Here is an 18,110-nt window from a genome sequence, read left to right on the forward strand (position 1 = left end):
AGGATTGGAACTTTCCTGCCATTCCTACAGAACTTGTTGTGGGCCTCATTTCTGGAGGTGATCATTCATCAGTGCTTTTTACAGTGAAATCAAGCATACTTTTTCATAATTTGGTGGGGTTGGAAGTGATTAGGTGCATTAATTACTCCCCAAAAGACTGTAACAGGTTTTGTCTTAGATCCAGTTGCTGGGAAAATATTTAGGAACATGTGCTGAAATCACCACATACCTGAAGTTTACCATAACTAACTAGCCACAGATGTGCTATTAAACCCCTGGTTATTTTTTCCTCTTGTCTATCCTATATGGCATGTTACAGCCATAAGATATTAAACTTACTTAGAACAGCTGCTAGTCAAAACCAAAATAGCTATTACCTTTTTGCAAGAAAAAATTCACATTGCCCATCCCAACAGTAATAACTTGTTTATACAATTGGCACCTCTTTTTAGCTTGGAACAGAGAAACTTCAGATATTTTATTGCTATATCAAGGGAAACACTAAGCATTGCTGTGGAAAAGGGAGGTTTTCATTTGCCAGTTCTCTGGTGCTTCTTTAGCTGTATTTTGACTTGGTATTCAGGGATCCTTTTCTTGAACTGCTTTATTGCTTCCTAGGCATCCCAAAAGAGCAGAAGGGCTGGGTGTGTATTGAATAGAGGGAAATAATTCATGATGTCAGGTGGTGACCATTCTGCAAAGATGATTTAATTTGCTGATGATTCAGTTGCTGTCTGTGCAAGGTGTTGGGCCACTGGCTGCTGAGGAGCAGAAATAGTGCACTCATGGAGAGTATTTTCCTTCAAGTGTAAGGACTAAGCTATCAGGTCTGTCAGATGTACCTTGAAGTCCTAAAGTATGACACATGAAATTGTGCTGGAGGGAGGAAAAAATGGGGGGGAAAAAGCTAAAAATAAAAACTAGTTAACACGGAGGAAGCGTACACCCATATGAGTGTGAGTTCCTGAACATTGTGAAGACTGACGAAAAGGCTGAGGGGTGTGGCACACAAATTACCCTGCAGAATTTAGCTGGTTTACATTTGGGAAAATTAGGTAGTGCTTCCAAAACTTTTGAAGTGCTAAATATTGTTAAAACAATCCTTACAGCTCTTTCATTCAAGGACTTGGCTCAGGGTACTCAGAAAATAACTAATGAGTTTCTCATCATAACACCCAAGAGAAATGGGAAGTTATCGCAGTAATTACCCCTGTCACCCAGCTGGGGAACAGAACAGCTAAGCCTTGTTTTTCAGGGGTGTTTCTTGACTGAAATATTTGTACAGTCATTCAGCTGAAAAGCTCTTGAGAAGGATTAGAAGCTCCAGCTGGCCTCTCAGCAAGGTGATGAGGGGAGGAAGAGTCATCCCCCAAAGGTAGGGGAAGATAAAAGGAGAAAAGTTATGCAGTAGCAAGGCATGTTGGTGTTGGATCTATCCTACTTTTCTTAGTTTAACATTTGAATGCTTTCTACTTCAGAGAAGACCAATTCCTGCATTTCCTTAATAATGTACTGTAGGTTTGATAGTATATGCATTATGTCCCAGGGTACAGAGTGGTACAATGCAGATGTTATGGCAGCTCCATCCATCTCCATGAAGCTACACATGGAGGCTTAGCTGTGAATGCCACATTGGCATTCCTGCAAGAGATGTGAGCTTCACTTGATGAGGAGGGAAAACTCACAGACACTGGGAAGTGAGACATGTGCAGCTGGGAAAAGGTCTTTTTCCAGGTACAGGTTTTAGCTTGATTTCTGTAATAACAATAAATTAGTAGGAGCTGAGTGGATCTCATTAACATCATTGTGCAGACTAGAGCATAAGGAAAACAGACTTCAAATAAGCTGAAAGAAGAGCAGCCTTTGGTCAGAACTCATAAGTTACCACAAGGTGTTGATGATGTCTGTGGAAATGCCCACCTCACATGTAGTTGTGAGTGCTCAGCAGCCACCAGGTCATGCCTGATGTCCAGTGTAAATCATCCAGTCAAGCAATGGGTTCCACCCTGTCCTCCCATCAAACATCTGGCTACAGCTCAGCACCATCCTGCTGTGACTCCAGATTTACTGTGTCAAGCTCAGATACTGACCTGTTGGAGTTACAGTGAAGACTGAAAATAAACTGAGGTGACCCATTGGCTTTAGCAAAAAATTCTTTGCCTTTTTCATTAAATTAATTTCAAATTTACTTGGGGGAAAAAGAAAAGAATCAACTTCATCTTCAAAACAGCTGCAGTCATATTCTTACTAGTACAGATAATTTAACTTGCAAATACATAATGGGTGCTGACCAGGTCTTTATTTGGGAGAGTAGACTCTGAAACAACGGAGATCCTGGGGGAAGAGAAGCACAAGGGCAAGAGTGATAAAGGTATGTGAAGTAATGTAGAAACCAGAGAGACCTTTTGGGAATGTCTCCTCCCTTTCCTGAACATATATGTATAAACAATAAGCTGGAAGATGGCAAATACAGTACAGATAAAATCATCCTTTTTAATTACACTGATATGTCTGGGCTGTGAAATCACTGCTATTAAGAGGCAACTGAAGCCCTGGGGTTTGTTAGAAACAAAGTAAAATATATACTGATGGCAGAAGAACCTACAGCTACAGCAGTAATAGAAATAGAGTCTGGAAAGGTTTTAGTCTTCAAAACTTTGATCAGACTGTAATTATTGGGAAGACAAAGGAAAGCTGCCCTGGAGCAGGTTACTGCCTTCTCCCAGGCCCACTCACTGCCATACAGAGAGGCTCAGGGGTGCTGAGGCACCTGTGTGCAGCTGGCAAGGGGGCAGCAGCAGGAGGGGCAGCTGGATCAGGGGCCATGGGCTGTGGGCCGGCCATTGCCGTGGCAGTCCTCCTGCTTGCCACCAGGAGGCTGGAGATAAACACTGTGAGTGTCTTCCTTCCCCCAGCATTGCCATACTTTGGGTACCAGTCATGGTGGAGCCTCTGCAGAGAGCCCTTCCCTGGGGAGTGCAGATTCTCCCAGGAAGAGGAGAGCATCCTTGAAACTGTGTTTTAATATACAATAAACTCTCTTTTTAGCAATACTTTGTGTCATAGTTTCTATTAGGTCCATAAGGACTGAATTAATAGCTATTTGACTGATTTCAGCTTTTAGCTGTGGTAATACTAGTTTTCAAATCTTAAGTTTCAAAAGGCAGCATTGCCCTTTCTGAAATAGTGCCTCCCTCCAGTGAATCTGCATGAGCTGCTTTTATGAGATCAAGGGGAGAAAGTTATCTCCAGTAGGTAGTTTGGGGTTTTTAAATAAGAGAATCTGAGCACAGTAGCAAGGGCACAGAGTGAAGAAAGGCTTGTTTGTACTGGGAGCACTCAAAAAGTTCAACAAGAGTTTGCAAGACCCCTTCATGTCAGGGCATTCCCACAGAGAGCCTCACCCAAAATGCTGAAATTACAGTCTTCCTCAGTTAAAGAAAAAAATGGGAGAATGGCTTGTAATTTTTGAACCAGGACAGCTATGTTTATCTTCCAAGCCACAGCCCCTTGAAGACGTGACTGTCATGCAGGGTTAAAGAGCAGGCAAAGAGCCCCAGAGGGACGGGCTGTGGCCGCTCAGCACCCAGCACCAGGCGTTTGTCTCCTGGAGCCAGGGGCTGCTCCTGTTATCTATCTGATACAGAGCAGTGGCACGGCTTCCCGTATCCAAACACATCTTGACACTGGAGATTGCACAGATCCCAGGCTCTGGAGGGAGGCCAGGGACGTGCCCCCGCCCCAGCAGCAGCTCACACCGCGGAAATGGTTATCAGGGAGCAGCGACATGTCACGGCCGTCTCGGATGGGCCATGGGGTCAAAGGATTATGACTCAAATCCATTCTTCATAGAGAAATCTTCTCCAAATGCCTGGCTACACTATGAAATCACACAGGGAGTGTCCTGTTATCTGTGGGGGTGGTACAGACCCACCTCTGCTTCATGCGGAAAACCAGAAAAAGAAAAATACAGCTGTGCAGAGCATCCCTGCTGTACAGGGTCAGCTTTCCAAGCTGCTTCCCTTCCTTTCTACCTGCTTGTAGACAGGTTTAGCACAGTGAGTGGGGATATGTTTCAGCCCCACAGTAATAAACTTGCCCTGTGCATGTATATTTTAGTCTTGAATTTAACTCTTATTTGCTCTCTTATTCTTTTACACACATTTCTGCAAATACAGATGTCATCCCCATTTCTTATCTACTCTCCCGTGGAATTGCTTATTGAAGAGATAGGAAAGGAGATACTTCTTTGGAAAAGTACTGGTACCAAGAACTTATCTGAGCAGCATTATGGAAACACAGTTTTGCTTGACAACCTTTTAAGTTACAGCAACTGTGCAAAGGATTGCAGCACCAGAATGTCAGTGTGTACCAGGCTTCATTTGGATTTGAAAGTCATTGAAATCTGTTAGTTATGTTGTTGAAATTTATACTGATATTACAAGGAAACCTTTCTTGGAAGGCAGAGAAATGCAGACTCTTACCAGAAGATTTTCCTGATCAAGCTGTGAATTGTTCTATTTCCTTCCTTCCTTCCTTCCTTCCTTCCTTCCTTCCTTCCTTCCTTCCTTCCTTCCTTCCTTCCTTCCTTCCTTCCTTCCTTCCTTCCTTCCTTCCTTCCCCAGAGAAAAAATGGAACTGAGCACCAAAATAATAAAAATAATAGAAGATTATTTTTAGCAAAGCTTCATTCAGATTAATCAAAAAGCATCCATGTGCATGTTACAAGGTGGGTTTGTTCTGAGGTCACCTTATGCAAAATTTATGCAGCCTCCAATTCACTAAAGGACTTCCAGACTCATCTGTGGAAATTACACCTCTGCCTCACCATATTTTCTCTACTTCAGATGAGAAACAGACACCACTGAAGCCTTTTTTATCACATCCTTTCCTTTCCTGGATCAAGCTTCACCCCTGCCATTTGGGCATACTGCAGCACTGTGATAGAGAAGCATCATGCAGGCATCCCTCAGAGGAGACAGGCTGTTTAAAGACCAGGGTGCTGTGGGACATTTACACCCCACACACACTTTAATTGCATTGCCACTGTGCCCAAACCCAGTCACCCCCTCAGGCAAGTCCCTGCTCTGGGGGTCCCACATTCCCCTGTCTAATGTGAGACTTCATAAGTTCTGCCTTCACCTGACAGAGATCTGAACCTGGAAGGAGATTCTTTGTTCAAGCTCTGGAGTGCTCTGGGAGAAAAGCAGCCAGCCAGCCTCTGAATGAAGGGCTGTTTGAAAGGAGATTAAACCCTCCCCTGCATGTGCAACTTCCAGCCAGGCAGCCTACATCAGAGAAGTCAAGCTGCATCCACTCCAAGGGGAAAGTTAAAATAGAACTGAATCTTCTTACTTCAGCTCCATCTTTTGTTGTGCCCTGCAGGCAGTGTTCACCTGAACACCTACCCTCCAAAGTCAGAGTATGCTTGCCTAAAGTGAAAAATGGCACACACAGCCCTATCTTTTTTATTCCCATCAGCCTCTGTTGTCCCTCTATTGAGCATGAACTTAGTGGTCATGAGCAGCACCACTAATCATGTAGGTACTTACATATTTCTGAGGGGAAGCTGAAGAGTGAGTTGCAAAAATTGTGGGGTCCCTTACCCCACATATTTGAAAATAGAGGCAAACAAATCCCTACAGAACTAACAATACTGCTTTAAGATGCTGTTCTCTACCTGCCATCTTCCCCTCTACAGAGTCAGATGTATGGATAGTGGGACCTGCACACCCATTTCAACACCAAGTCAGTGGTTCCAGGCTGGATGGATTTCTGGACTGCAGTGGGCTGAAGGTTTTGCAGTGAAGGAAGTTCTGCTGAGGGGAGTTTCCTTGTACAAGTGAAGGAAGCAGCCCGGGGCAATGACACCATAACCCAGTGCAGCTTTTTCTGCAGCATCATTTGTTTGCATTCTAGGATGCATTGAAATAGCATCTTGGAGCATTTCTGTTGCTGCTTATCCTCTGACTGGGCTGTTGTTAATGCAACACTCACTCAATGAAGTGTTTGGGATGAAGTCCAAAAAAGCACTTAGGTGCCTAAATCCAAGACAGTGATTCACTGCTGCCTAAGGACTTAGGTTCCCCCCTTTGTATGCCCCTTCCCTGAACCTCTTTAAAAACCTGGACTTCTGCAGAAGGTTGACTCTAGGTGCTGACATCTTGACAGGGCTTGGCCACCAGAGCCTGCCTGCTGTGTCTGTGCTGTGCAGCCCTGCAAATGAGGTGGTTGTGTTTGGGATACCCAGACACTCTGTGGATGTGCCAGAGCTCTGAATTCAGCAGCCACAGCTGCTCTTGCTCAAACTGTGGCTAATGTTGGTTTTTCCAGCTGATATAGCCACCGTGGGGCTCTTTGCAGACAGAAGATCATGAAGAGAACAGCACAAAGGTGATTTTATGCTGATGAGGGAGGAGGCAGTCACTAGCTTGGCTTGAGTATGTTTCCCCCATGTCACACTCTCCTCCTCCCACTCTCTAACTCCACAGTAGAGGTGATGAAGATGCCTTTCACAGAAAATGGGGTTTTTCTCCTCCGCTGTTTTTGCTACTGGTGGCCTGAGGGGGAATGGTGGAGGCAGGTCTGGCATCTGCTCCTTCTGTGGAAACTGGATGGGTCATGGGATGCAAGGCTCAAATCCACTCATACTGCCACCTCTCAATAGAAATCTATACAAGAATAGCTTAAAGGCATTCCTAATGAGGTAAAAAAATCCTCCAATAACCAGCTCTTCTATTACATTGCAGAGTATGTATGTCCATGTGCCTCTTTTCTCAAGATAGAGCTCAAAATAGTTGCCAGAAAACTGATTATAAATTGCAGTGACTTACAGGGAGTGAGAAAGAGCATAGTTGCTCTTCTACTACAGCTTATTCACCTTGCTCTTAAAAAGCCACTTACTTCCAAGAAAGCTCTGAGTAGATGACAAACTGAGGCACACAGTTCCAGTGCTGGGAACTGGTTATTTGGGATGGCAGCATCCCTTGCTGCACTATGTTTGGGTGCTCTGACATCTTGACTACATTCACATGTCTTGCCATGAGACCATTATGCTTTGCCAGGTTTCTCCTCTTGTCTGATAAAGCAGTTAGGGCTCTGTGTGACAGAACCTTGCACTTTTCAAATATAAATCTCAGGTATAGCTCTACATGCACAGGCTGTTTTCCTCATTAAGCCCTTCAGTTACTGCTCTTTACCTAAATCCAAGCTGGGCTGTAAAAGGCTTAATCGATGCAACACATTCACTCCTGGTGATGTCAGGGAGCCACTATACCCATCTAACAGATGAGCTGATCTGCTAGCCAGTAAATTTGGGATGACAAGAAAAGTTTATCATGTTATACCAGATGCCATCAGCCCCCTTCAGTTCTGCAAAAGTGCTCTAGTTCTTCAAAAAGCTATTACTGAGATGTTGAAGGAAAACATGAGATCTGAGCCACTTCCTGCTCCAGCCTTCTGCAGTTGGCACCTCTTCCCACAATCAGGAGAAGAGCCCAATGTGGAAGTGTGTTTCTGAAAAGATTTCAAGGACAAGATTTGGGATTTGGTGTCTTCTCTGCCTACATGTGTCCTCAGCAGGAAAACTGCAGAGCAGCAGAAGAGGGAAGATGAGAGCTACTGTGGGACAGAAAATGAATCTCCTGTAGATCTGTCCATCCACGTGTGTCTGTCTGGGCCCCATCCTCTGGCCCTGCTGTGATCCGTACTTCAAAGGGGCCATGATTCCTTCTCAAGTTACTGCTGCTGGCAGAACAGCAGAGCTGGCAAGTGAGCTTTCAGGAATGTCTTTATCCTTCACGATCCATATGAAATAGGTCCAAGTAGTAATATTTTTGGAGAGCCAGATACACAGATTTTGCAAAGGTTGGGAGCAGCAAAGCACACTATTAATAAAACAGTCACACTGTTCTTGGTTTTGGTCTTATTGTGATAATTATAACCAGAAGTTTTCTTTTGTCTGGTCAAAGATTCTGCTGCTTCAAATTTAGAGCTGTCAGAGAGAGCTGAGCAAGAGGGCTTCGTTCAATGGATGGCATTATCTGCTTCAGCAAGTGCCATCATCCTCCTTTGGCAAGATCAGTGGAAGAATAAAGAGGAGCTTGTCTGAGGACCCACTCTCCCATCCACTATTAACACTATTGTAGCTCAGAGTAGCCTACCAATGGTGTCTTGGCTTAGAGAAAAAATAGATTTTTTTCTAAATATATATAAGCATATCCATCACTGTACACGATGAAAGCTAGAACTACTTTAATTGTCATATTTTTTATATTAATGGTGACTTATTTTAACGTAGTGCCTTCAACAGGGAGAAAAAAAGAACATGCTCTCAAAATACTGGGAATTAGATACAAAGAAGAAACTACTCATAATTGTCTTTTTTTATGCTCAGTCAAACAGGAAAAAAGTGCCTTCTGGCAGCATGAACCTGCCTAGGAGTGGGGATTCTGTTCTGATAGACAATAATTTTCTCTACACATTTTCAATTGGTAAGTCTCAACAGCTACCATTAAGAATCAAAGTCTTGATGCTCCAGAGACCAAAGCACCCACCATTTCACCTCATTTGTAATTTAACAGGTTTATCATTTACACTATATTGTCTCTTTTAAAGGAGATCCCAGTGGAATTACCCAGTACTCAATTTCAGGTGCAGGAGGAAAATGTGCAGTGGAGCATATTCATGCTAGAGACAGACTTTTGTGCCTGGGTACACTGCAGTGGATATTGCTGAAAAGGGCAGCTTTTCTGCAAAGTTCTGTTATATCTCTTCAGCAGGAAACAATTATCTGTAATACCAATTTCCCGCAGAATTTTGCAAATCCATCCCTACAGGGATTTCACCTTTCTTTGTTTCCCCTGCACAGCACAGAAAGTCTGACTGCAGTGATACAAAATCAGATCTGACTCATTTTTATTTTCAGCCTCTGGCAGCTGAAGGGAATAATCTCATTTTTGACTAGAAGGAGATGAGCAAACAGGGTAAGGGCTGGTGATCAGAATCCCCAGAGGACCTCCAGCAGTGCCTTCCCACCGTGTCCATTTTGTGATGAGAGGCCCAAAAGGAGGGGTGGAGGATGCAGTGGAGTGGTCCCTGCTCTAGGGGCACCCATGCCTTGGAAGGAGAAGGGGTCCAAATCCAGGCATGCCAGGGCCCCAAAACATCTGTGGGAAGGGGCACTGTCATAACCAGTGTGTGCCTGCAGATGCCCCTTGCAGCACCTGCTGCCACCCCAAATGTTGTCTGAAGACCATGAAATCCCCATGGCAGAGCCTGTGGCTGCCTTGAACCGCTTTTCTTTCAGCTGCAGCATAGAGGTGTTCTGAGGAGGATTACAGCCATGGTAACCAGGACTCACATTTTCAGCAGTTTTCTGCATTTTTTGTCTTTGTCCCCTCTTCCCAAGCAAGATATCTCCCTGCACAGCTTCCTGACAGTGTGGGCACAGCCCTGCCTGTGCCAGCAGGCCTAGAACCAACCCACGGCACATGGGAGGAGTCTGCCTTTTTCTTCCACCCTAGAAAGGAGCTCTGAGCTCAGTGTGGGGGTGCTCAGATTCCACACTGGGCAGGACATGCCCAGGGAAAGGGGAGATGTGGGGTTCACAGGGGAGGTGGGCATACAGAGCAGGAACACTCTCCTCAAGCAGTTCAGCATGTTTAGAGCTACTGTATTGAAATAATCCTCACATAATCCACTTTGTTCCCCCTCTATGGACATTTTTGGAGGGCCTTGGCTATGTGGTTAGGGAAGCAGGTACGGTGAACAGGGACAGTCCATTTTCCTGTTCCCAGAGTCTGGGATCCCAGCAGCAGCGGGGCCTGGCCCCCTGACTGACAGGGACAAGTACCAAGTTGGATTGTTCAGCTGCATTTCCCACCAAGAGGAGGCTTGTGACATTATGCTGTCAGTCCATCTGCACCAGGCAGTGTGTGGCTCTGCTATAGCAGAGGTGTTCCAAGGCCACGACGTCCCCACGGGTTTGGGACACGCGAGGAGCTGGCTCTGACCAGCACCAGCTGCCCCTGGCCAGGCGAGCAATGGCTGCTGCCAGGGCAGGGGGGCTCAGGGCAGCAGCTGAGGCAGCCCCAAGGGCCAGACCCTGCAGGAAACCACTCTGACAGGCTCCCAGAAGCCACTCCATCACTGTTTGTCCCTCTTCATCCCCAGCTGTTTATTAACTCAGGCTCAGCTGACCTGACATTCAGGTAAGCCAAATCTGATTTTCCGGCTGAGGGAGCCCTCAGATCTTCACTGTTTCCAAACAGATTTCATCAAGGAAAGCAGCATGCCCAGCTGCCAGCTGGAGGAAACTCAGACCTTTGCAAAGCTCTGGCTGAGAAGCAGGGAGCTGCCCTGGGTACAGCACGTGGCTGAGGGTCTGACCTGGGATGTCCCATCAGGTCCCATGGGTGGCCCAGGGTGCAGCTCCTCCCAGCACAGAGGGCACAGGGGGATGTTCATCCCTCTCCAAAATGCAGAGTGCACCAGTGATGGTGGTGTTGAGGTCCTGGGACCACTCTGGTGATCTGGTTCAGTAAGGAAGGAAAGGCAGGAGGGGCCCAGCCTTTGGGGGTACAAGAGAGATGGACAAACAAGGTGAAGAGACCCCTAAAATATAAAGAATACCCTTTGATATTTTTTGAATTGTTATGCACCTGGTACTAAAGATGGACAAATGACATTTAAATTTCTTAAGGTATTTTTTTTTTCAAAAACTGTAGACCTAAATCACAGCTGTCTTTTTAAAATATACTGCAAAATACTTGTTCAAAAGCAACGTTTTTATGTAACAAGTGACTTAAAGAAAAACAGTGACAAAATTCTAGTTCTGGGAAGAAAATTTTTCAGTCACAAAAGTCTGAGTAGCTCTGTTCTCCACTGCTGATGCTTTCAGACCTGCTCAAAGAATGTGCATGTGCATATGGAGCTGTGATTTGCCATTATTTGGGATATCTTTGTTGTTGGCCTTGAAGCTGCAGGAGAGCTGCCTTGTTTCCACAGTAGAAGTGAGTACAGAGTAGGCTGCCATTGTCCAAGAAGTGTGAGTGCATCTGTGGAGACACACAAACCCACAGCACAGAAATTTAAAGCTATGGAGCAATTCTTCAGGGCTGTTAATATAATCTGATATTCAGCCCTCATCATCCATTTTTAGTGATAATCTTTTTACATGTTAGACCTCTCTAGCAGTCTTTAATTTAAAAAATTCCTTTCCCTACTGAGATCTCAGATGAATGGGGTAAAACTGTCATTTGCATGATAATCAAGGTCTCCTTCAAGGAAAGGGTAGGATCTGGATAAATTAGCTACAACTTGGCAAGAGTGGGAATATCTATCAAAAGTTTGTCTTCTTAATTCCAGAGTCCAGGTGATCACAGCTTTTTGTAGAAGCCGGGAGAGCAACAGCCAAGTGAAAATGCCCCAGCTTGGTCTTCTTGGCCTCACTCTACAAAAGGGGTTGGTGGCACCAGATCTTGGCATATTTGTAAAGGATTTCTATTTTTCAGTCTCGGGGTTTAGTTGTTATTTGAATTGGAACATTTTTCATTCAGTTGTAGCAGAGCTGCAATGTCCTGTGACGTGCCACAACATTTACAAAAATCAACAGCAGTCCAAGTCCTTTGTTGACTTGGAACACTCCTGGCTATTTCCAAGTGCCATGGGAGAAGCAGGGATCACAGCCTTCCTCCTCAGCACATCCTTGAGGAGGATGTCATTTCTGAATTGGGTTTTCTGCTGGGTGTGCTCTGACTGACAGCCAGAGCCCACCCAGCCTATGACAGCTCCGTAATAGTGGAAGCTTATCTGCCAGCAGTGCCAATAAAAATAAATCACCTACTTGCCTTATGCTCTGAGGAGATGAAAACAGAGTCATCAATGGTCTTGTGTACTTCTACACTAACTCAACGCCCACAGCATTCCTTTTTTAAAATCAAATTGCAGGATTTGAGAAGGCTACTATGTACTGGAGTACAGAGCTGAGGTTTAGTGGGTATGAATTATGAGGTTACAATACATTCATTGTTTGTTTAAATACTGTTTTTTCAAATTAGGTTTGCATGTATGAGTGCAATGTTCTCATTGACTAGAGCAATGCACAATGGACCACCAAATTGGAAACAATTTGGGAGGGTGCCACGAGTTTGTCCCTCTGTGGGCAGACATCACTTCGTTTTTCATCCCCATTCTGCCTATATATCTTCAGCCTGGCCTTACTTGTTCCTTCTAGATGAGCTGGAAGCATATGTGGTTCACATAATTTTCTGTGGTGACCTCATATACAGCAAAAAGATGTTTTTAAATTGAAAGTCCTCAAAGCCTGTAGAGTTGAGACCTGTACCACTGATCCAAAATTCAGCTTTAGCATTTCCCACTCATTCAGTGTGGGAGTAAATCAAAATTTATTCCTCTGAAGTCAGAGATTTACATAACTTTAAGGCAGGGATGAGTGAGCATACCTCATCTGTCAAGGGGGAGCCACATAGCAGGTTGATTTTTATGATATACTGGGGTCTCAGTTGTTTTGCTGTAGTTTTGTCATCATCCCTATTACCAGTCCTCCTACATTCATAAAAAGTAAGTGAGCAGGCAGCCAAATACGATGCACTGTGTGGAGGAATCACTTCCTCTCATGTTGCATTGAGATCAAATTACATAACTTAAATCCACCAAGGGCACAGCCCCTGGTTGTATTTCCATCTGGATCACATGTCCTTGCCCCTTCCCCCAGCACTTGCAGGGGAGATGCTTGGACAGGTTGTTATTTATGTCTGCACAAACTGGTGGTACCAGGCACGTCTCTGTGGCAGTGCAGGGAAGCATTAGCTCCAGCACCATTGTGGAGCATATGTATGTGATGAGATAACAGACATCTGGCAGTGAGTAGCTACTGGAGCTCTGTAAATCCCTTGGCTTGTAGTTTTGTGCAGAAAAACTACCTCCAGCACAGTATATGACTGTACAGGCTTGAGTACCAAATTAAAGATTGTGCTGGTTCTCACAAAGCATGGAGCTGTGTGGTGCTGCTTTTGGATCCCCAGCTTGGCCCTTGTGCCCAATTCCCCCGAGAGACAGGGAACTCTCAGGTGTCTCAGGACCTGCTTGTAATTCTCCAGGGTTTGCTTTGCATGCCAGGATTTTAGCTGGGCCAAGCAGCTCAGCATCTGCCCTTGGGCTGTGTGTCCCAGCTGAGACCCTGCACATGATGTGTGCTGCCTGCACGAGTCTTGCCCAGGAGAGGCCACAAACACAGCCCAGCCACCCCACACCACAGCCCCATCACACATCACTGCCAGCACCTCGCTGTCCTGGATGTGCCCACCACGTTTTGGGCCCGAACAGATGGGAATGCCACATTTCCCACTTCTGGGACATGTGAAATGAGTGTTCAGGTCCCTGCTCCAGGTGCAGGCTGAGCATTGCATCCAACTGCTGTTTAGGACATGAAGCCTTAACCCCTGTGTTATTAACTCAAGGTTAACATATAGTTATTCTTATTCCAAGTAATGAGATTACAAACACCATTAATATTCACCACCAGTGAGAAGCCTGAGAGAGGCAAACCTGCTGTGGAACATATAGCACATTCATTTCTGTGATGGGTCACTGCCAGCACCAGGACCCCTGGGATGGGTGCCGGACGAAATTCAACTCTCTCTTGCACTGCCCTGCAGCTAAACTGACTTCAGTTTGCATCCCCATGGCTTTATGTGGTAAATTGGTGGGATATTTGATCTCCAGTACCAAGAATAGGAATGAAGTGTCTGATTCCAGTGCATGATATTCTGCAAATATCTATTTGAGTAGCCAGGTCTGAGTAAAAGAAAAGAAATCAAACAGAGGGATATGGAAAAATCTTTTTATGCCTATAAAAGGATCACTTCAAAACCACAGGATTTTGTATAGGAACCTTTTTCCTTAAATAGTAGAAACAGTCACTGGGTGCATTCCATCAGTGTAAAAAATGGGGGTTAGAAAAGAGCTGCTGTGTACAATAGCAGTTTCCTCTCCTTCCATCTCTTCCTTTCCTCCCCCCACCGCTCATGTACCTTGTCTTGTCCCCTGAAACTGTGCTTGTAAAAGCCATGAAAACTGTATACTTACTATATATATATATATATATATATGTATTTATGCACATAGATATCATCAAACCCATGTCCATATACATATATGTATGTGCTGTGTAGTTAAAGAGGAACTGCATGGTAGGATTTTTTTGCATTCTTCATGAAATACCTTTCCCACAAAGATGAACAAAACTTGGCAGTAAATCTTGCTGGGTATCTAAAACACCAGCTCAGGCTCCTCCTGCAGGTCCACTCCTGCCACCAGCAGCCAGAGCCAGGACTATGAAACCCAGAGCTCTTTGGCCATGGGCCAAATCCTGCCAGGCAAAACCCTGCTGACATCACGGGGATTAGAGGGGTGGCTAATCAGGACTGTGGGATTTGTGTCAATCTTTTACTCAGGATGCAATGCTGTGTCCCCCTGTGGTCAGTGGGGGTGGTCAGGGGCTGTGAAGGCCCTTGGTGTCCCCGGGGGTGAGCAGCTGTGGGGTGGCACTGGGCTTTGGGGGGAAGGAGCAGCAATGTGGGAATGGCTCTCCCAGGGCACAAGACTCCAGCGCCACTTGGAGCAAGGGTCCTTCCCCTGTCCTTTCCATCCCAGGGGTCCCAGGCTGGCAGAGGACAGGAGGGGAGAAAAGGTTTCTGTGACTCTGGGGTTCATTGGCCCCTTTGAGTGGGTTGGGGAAAGGAGTCAAAATATTCCCATCTCCAAACTGGGGACAGGCTCAGTAGAGACTGAAACCTTTTTGGAGGGATTTGTGAAAAAACAGGGTGGTGTCTTTAGTAGTCTATAAGAAGGGTCTTGTGTTCACATTAATGTGATGAAAATTTCATGCAAAGGGTCCCCAGGGATTCAGGCTGGCTCCAGCCCATCGTTCCATCCCATGCCTAGGTGAATCCTTACAGATGTCTGTATAACCTGTTCTGAAAAATCTTTAATAACAGAACCTCCACAGTCTCCTGAGACTAAGTATTTCAGTGTTTTACTACACTTACTATTAAAAACATTCCTTAAATCTGTATTAAGTCTTTCTTAACTCCCTCCCAGCCAGACCCAGTACACACCCTGACTGAAATTTTAGCATGTGGCTGATATCTGCAGCGGGGACAGAGACCAGGTTATTAATTTTCTTGTTGAACAGCCCTTTATATGCTTGACAACATTTTTTTTTTTCTCTCTTCAGATTTCTGTTCTTCAATCAAACCCAGTTTTTTTTGCCTACCTTCCTGCACATACCCATATACACCCTTTTTGAGGAATACCATCTCCTTCCATAAGAAAAATCTTTAGATGAAGTCTCACACTGGCAAGGGGAGCTGAACTGAGGGAAGAGGGATATCTTACAGGCTGTGTTTCTATCTGTGTAGTTTACAGTGGTGTTTGGGGTTTTGTTTGCAGCAGTATGACATTATAGGTACACATTAGGGGCAGCCCATGACCCATCACAACCCGTGGGCTCTTGGGGCTGAGCAGCAGCCCACAGAGTCAGTGCCAGCCTGTCTCAGGGACACTGGGGAAAGCTGTGTACTCATCCCCCCAAACTGCATCTTTGGGGTTTTCAGTCCCTATTTCCAGCTGTCATTCCACAACCTACAGTCAGCACCACACCAGCCATAGCTGCAACAAGCATGGTACTGATTTTCACATTGCCTAAGCTGTCACTGAAATGTTGGTTAGTTCTGTTGTTAGTTCTGGGAAGAAGGGAGACCCCCACAGTCCCATTCTAGGCACTCCCTAGTCAGCAGGGAAGTATTGACACCTTTCACATACAATTTTTTAGTGGTTTCACCCTTCCCACAACAGTTTCACTCGAAATTCTCATTTCTGCTCATTTCTGCTGCTTGCTTATGAAAGGGCTGACACTGTCATGGTTGCTAGAAACCAGGAGGGAAGTGGTGAGAGTGCACACCGTTGCTCCCACTCCATGTACTGATCTAGAAAACACCTCCTGAACATTTTTTAATGTGACCTGGCAGCAGACCAGGGTAAATGGCATGTTCTTTTCCCAGTGCTTTGGCCCAAAGTGTGTTTCAGAGGCTTAAAAGAATAGTCAGTCAATTAAATGTGATAAACGAGGCCATTTGTCACCAGCATTTTCGCTTTTCTTTAAAGTATAAAACGAGATAATGAGCAGGGCTTGAAGAAATCCTTCGTGGAGTTGCAAGCCAAGGTCACATGATATACAGAACGGATTTTCTGCCTCTCCCATCATGAGAATGTGATCTGACAATACTCCCCCTTCTGACACAGAAATCACAGACAATGTTAAGAGAGAGAGGAAAAAAATCACTAATGGTTGAAAAAACAGTGAGATGTTGCAATGAAGATAGGAAAAGAAATGCACTTATTTAAGGGCAAATTTACCCCCACTGCAAGCTTCCTGTAGGTGCTGGTCAATAGGAACACTACCACAGAGCCAGCTGCACAGTACCTTCATCTCACAGCAAAGCCTCGAGCAGAGATTACCCACACATCCCCTCCTCAGCAGAGAGCAGGGCACGTACCCAGGGCTGGCAGAGTTTGGTGGAGCAAATGGATCACCCATAGCCCCAGCAGAGGGGAGGGGACAGAGCTGAGATGGGCTCTGGGAGCTGTGGGGTCCTGCAGAGTGTGAGTGAGTCCCTGGGCCTTGGGGCTCCAGGTGTGGGAGGGTATTCCTCCTGCAATGCCCACAGGTACATCCAGCACACTGGGACACCCTCTCAGTGACAGCCATGCCACACAGCTGTGTGACACACAGCCCACAAGAGTGGTGGCTCTTTGACAGTGTCTGCATTAGTGCAGGTTCGTATTTGTGGCTGGAGGCTAGAGCTGGATATGAATCCAGAGCTGGAGTGTCTCCAGCTCTCTTTTGAAAAATAACACCTTTCCTTCTGGCAAGTTACCAGAATGTGTTTCCTTCTGCATGCTGTTCTTTCCTATCATGTGTGTTTAGGAATTAGGAAACATTTACTCCAAGGTGTGAAAACTCTCTGCACGTGTGGGACATGAACATATTGACTGTATTGACACCTTTTCATGCTGCCCTGTATGCCACCAGGTCAGTGTTACCTCTGCACCCTTTTCCCATCTCCCCTCCACATGCACCCACTTGTGTAAGAAATTACTCTTTTTTTTTTTCTTTTTCTTAGCCTGTTTTCTCAATCAATCATCAGTTTATACTGAATATATTGAGGCAGGAGTGCCAGGAAGTATGGTTGTGCACAAACAGAAATGGATATTTGAGGATCTGAGAACCACTGACAGTTGGTCTCTACAAGCTATGTTTTATTTATGTCTGCACTGTGCTGTGTTGGCAGCATTTGATTCAGCCCTGGGATGAAACCCCTGAGTTTTTGCAAACATGGACAGCCTCACACATGCCTCTGACATTAAATCAGTGAAACACACAGTGCAAGGAAACATATATTTTAAGAAAACTACCCAGATGCACCAGCAACGGGAGGTGTTGAAGTATCTCAAAAGACTAAGACTTAAAATCTTTTTAGAGAAAATGCAGGCCAGGAGGTGCCAGTCAGGCACCAAACAAGTAAATGCCAAACACACAGCTGAGTCACTCATTCAGCACCAGGTTAGACTCAAGCCCATGAGTTTTCATCTGGTAATGGACTGTGTGCCTGGCCTTTGGCAGGGGCTGTGCAGATGAGTGCCCTCCTCAGCACCCCAGTGACCCAACAGCAGCAGCCCAGAGCCAGCTTCACCCAGCTGGAGCTTTCCTACCTCGCAGTGGCTGCCACAGTTGGGCTCAGTGATCTTTGGGGGTCCCTTCCAACTCAGGATATTCTATGATTCCATGATTCACATCAGTGAGGTCTGTGCCTGAGGGGAATTTTCAGATGAGGTTTCAAGAGACATGACTGGATCCTGTGCTGTATTAAACTGCTGGGGAGAGCAGTTTGTCTGTCCCTACCCCCCCAGAAGCAGGCTGAGCCCCAGCTCATGAGTTGCCCTGGCTGTAGCTTGCTGAAAGGGTGGGATAATCCTGCCGAAGCCCTTGGTGGGCTGCCCGTTTCCTCTCCTTCCAACTCGCTTGC

The 18,110-nt window shown here is 45.5% G+C and overlaps 1 protein-coding gene across 2 annotated transcripts in view; it reads right to left on the bottom strand.

Moving 5' to 3' along the window:
- Nucleotides 1-18,110, bottom strand: part of JCAD (junctional cadherin 5 associated) — a 60,037-nt gene that overhangs the window by 32,379 nt on the left and 9,548 nt on the right. The gene's annotated exons all lie outside the window — the stretch shown is intronic.

Source organism: Agelaius phoeniceus, chromosome 1, assembly GCF_051311805.1.
Source record: "Agelaius phoeniceus isolate bAgePho1 chromosome 1, bAgePho1.hap1, whole genome shotgun sequence".
Taxonomy (NCBI): domain Eukaryota; kingdom Metazoa; phylum Chordata; class Aves; order Passeriformes; family Icteridae; genus Agelaius; species Agelaius phoeniceus.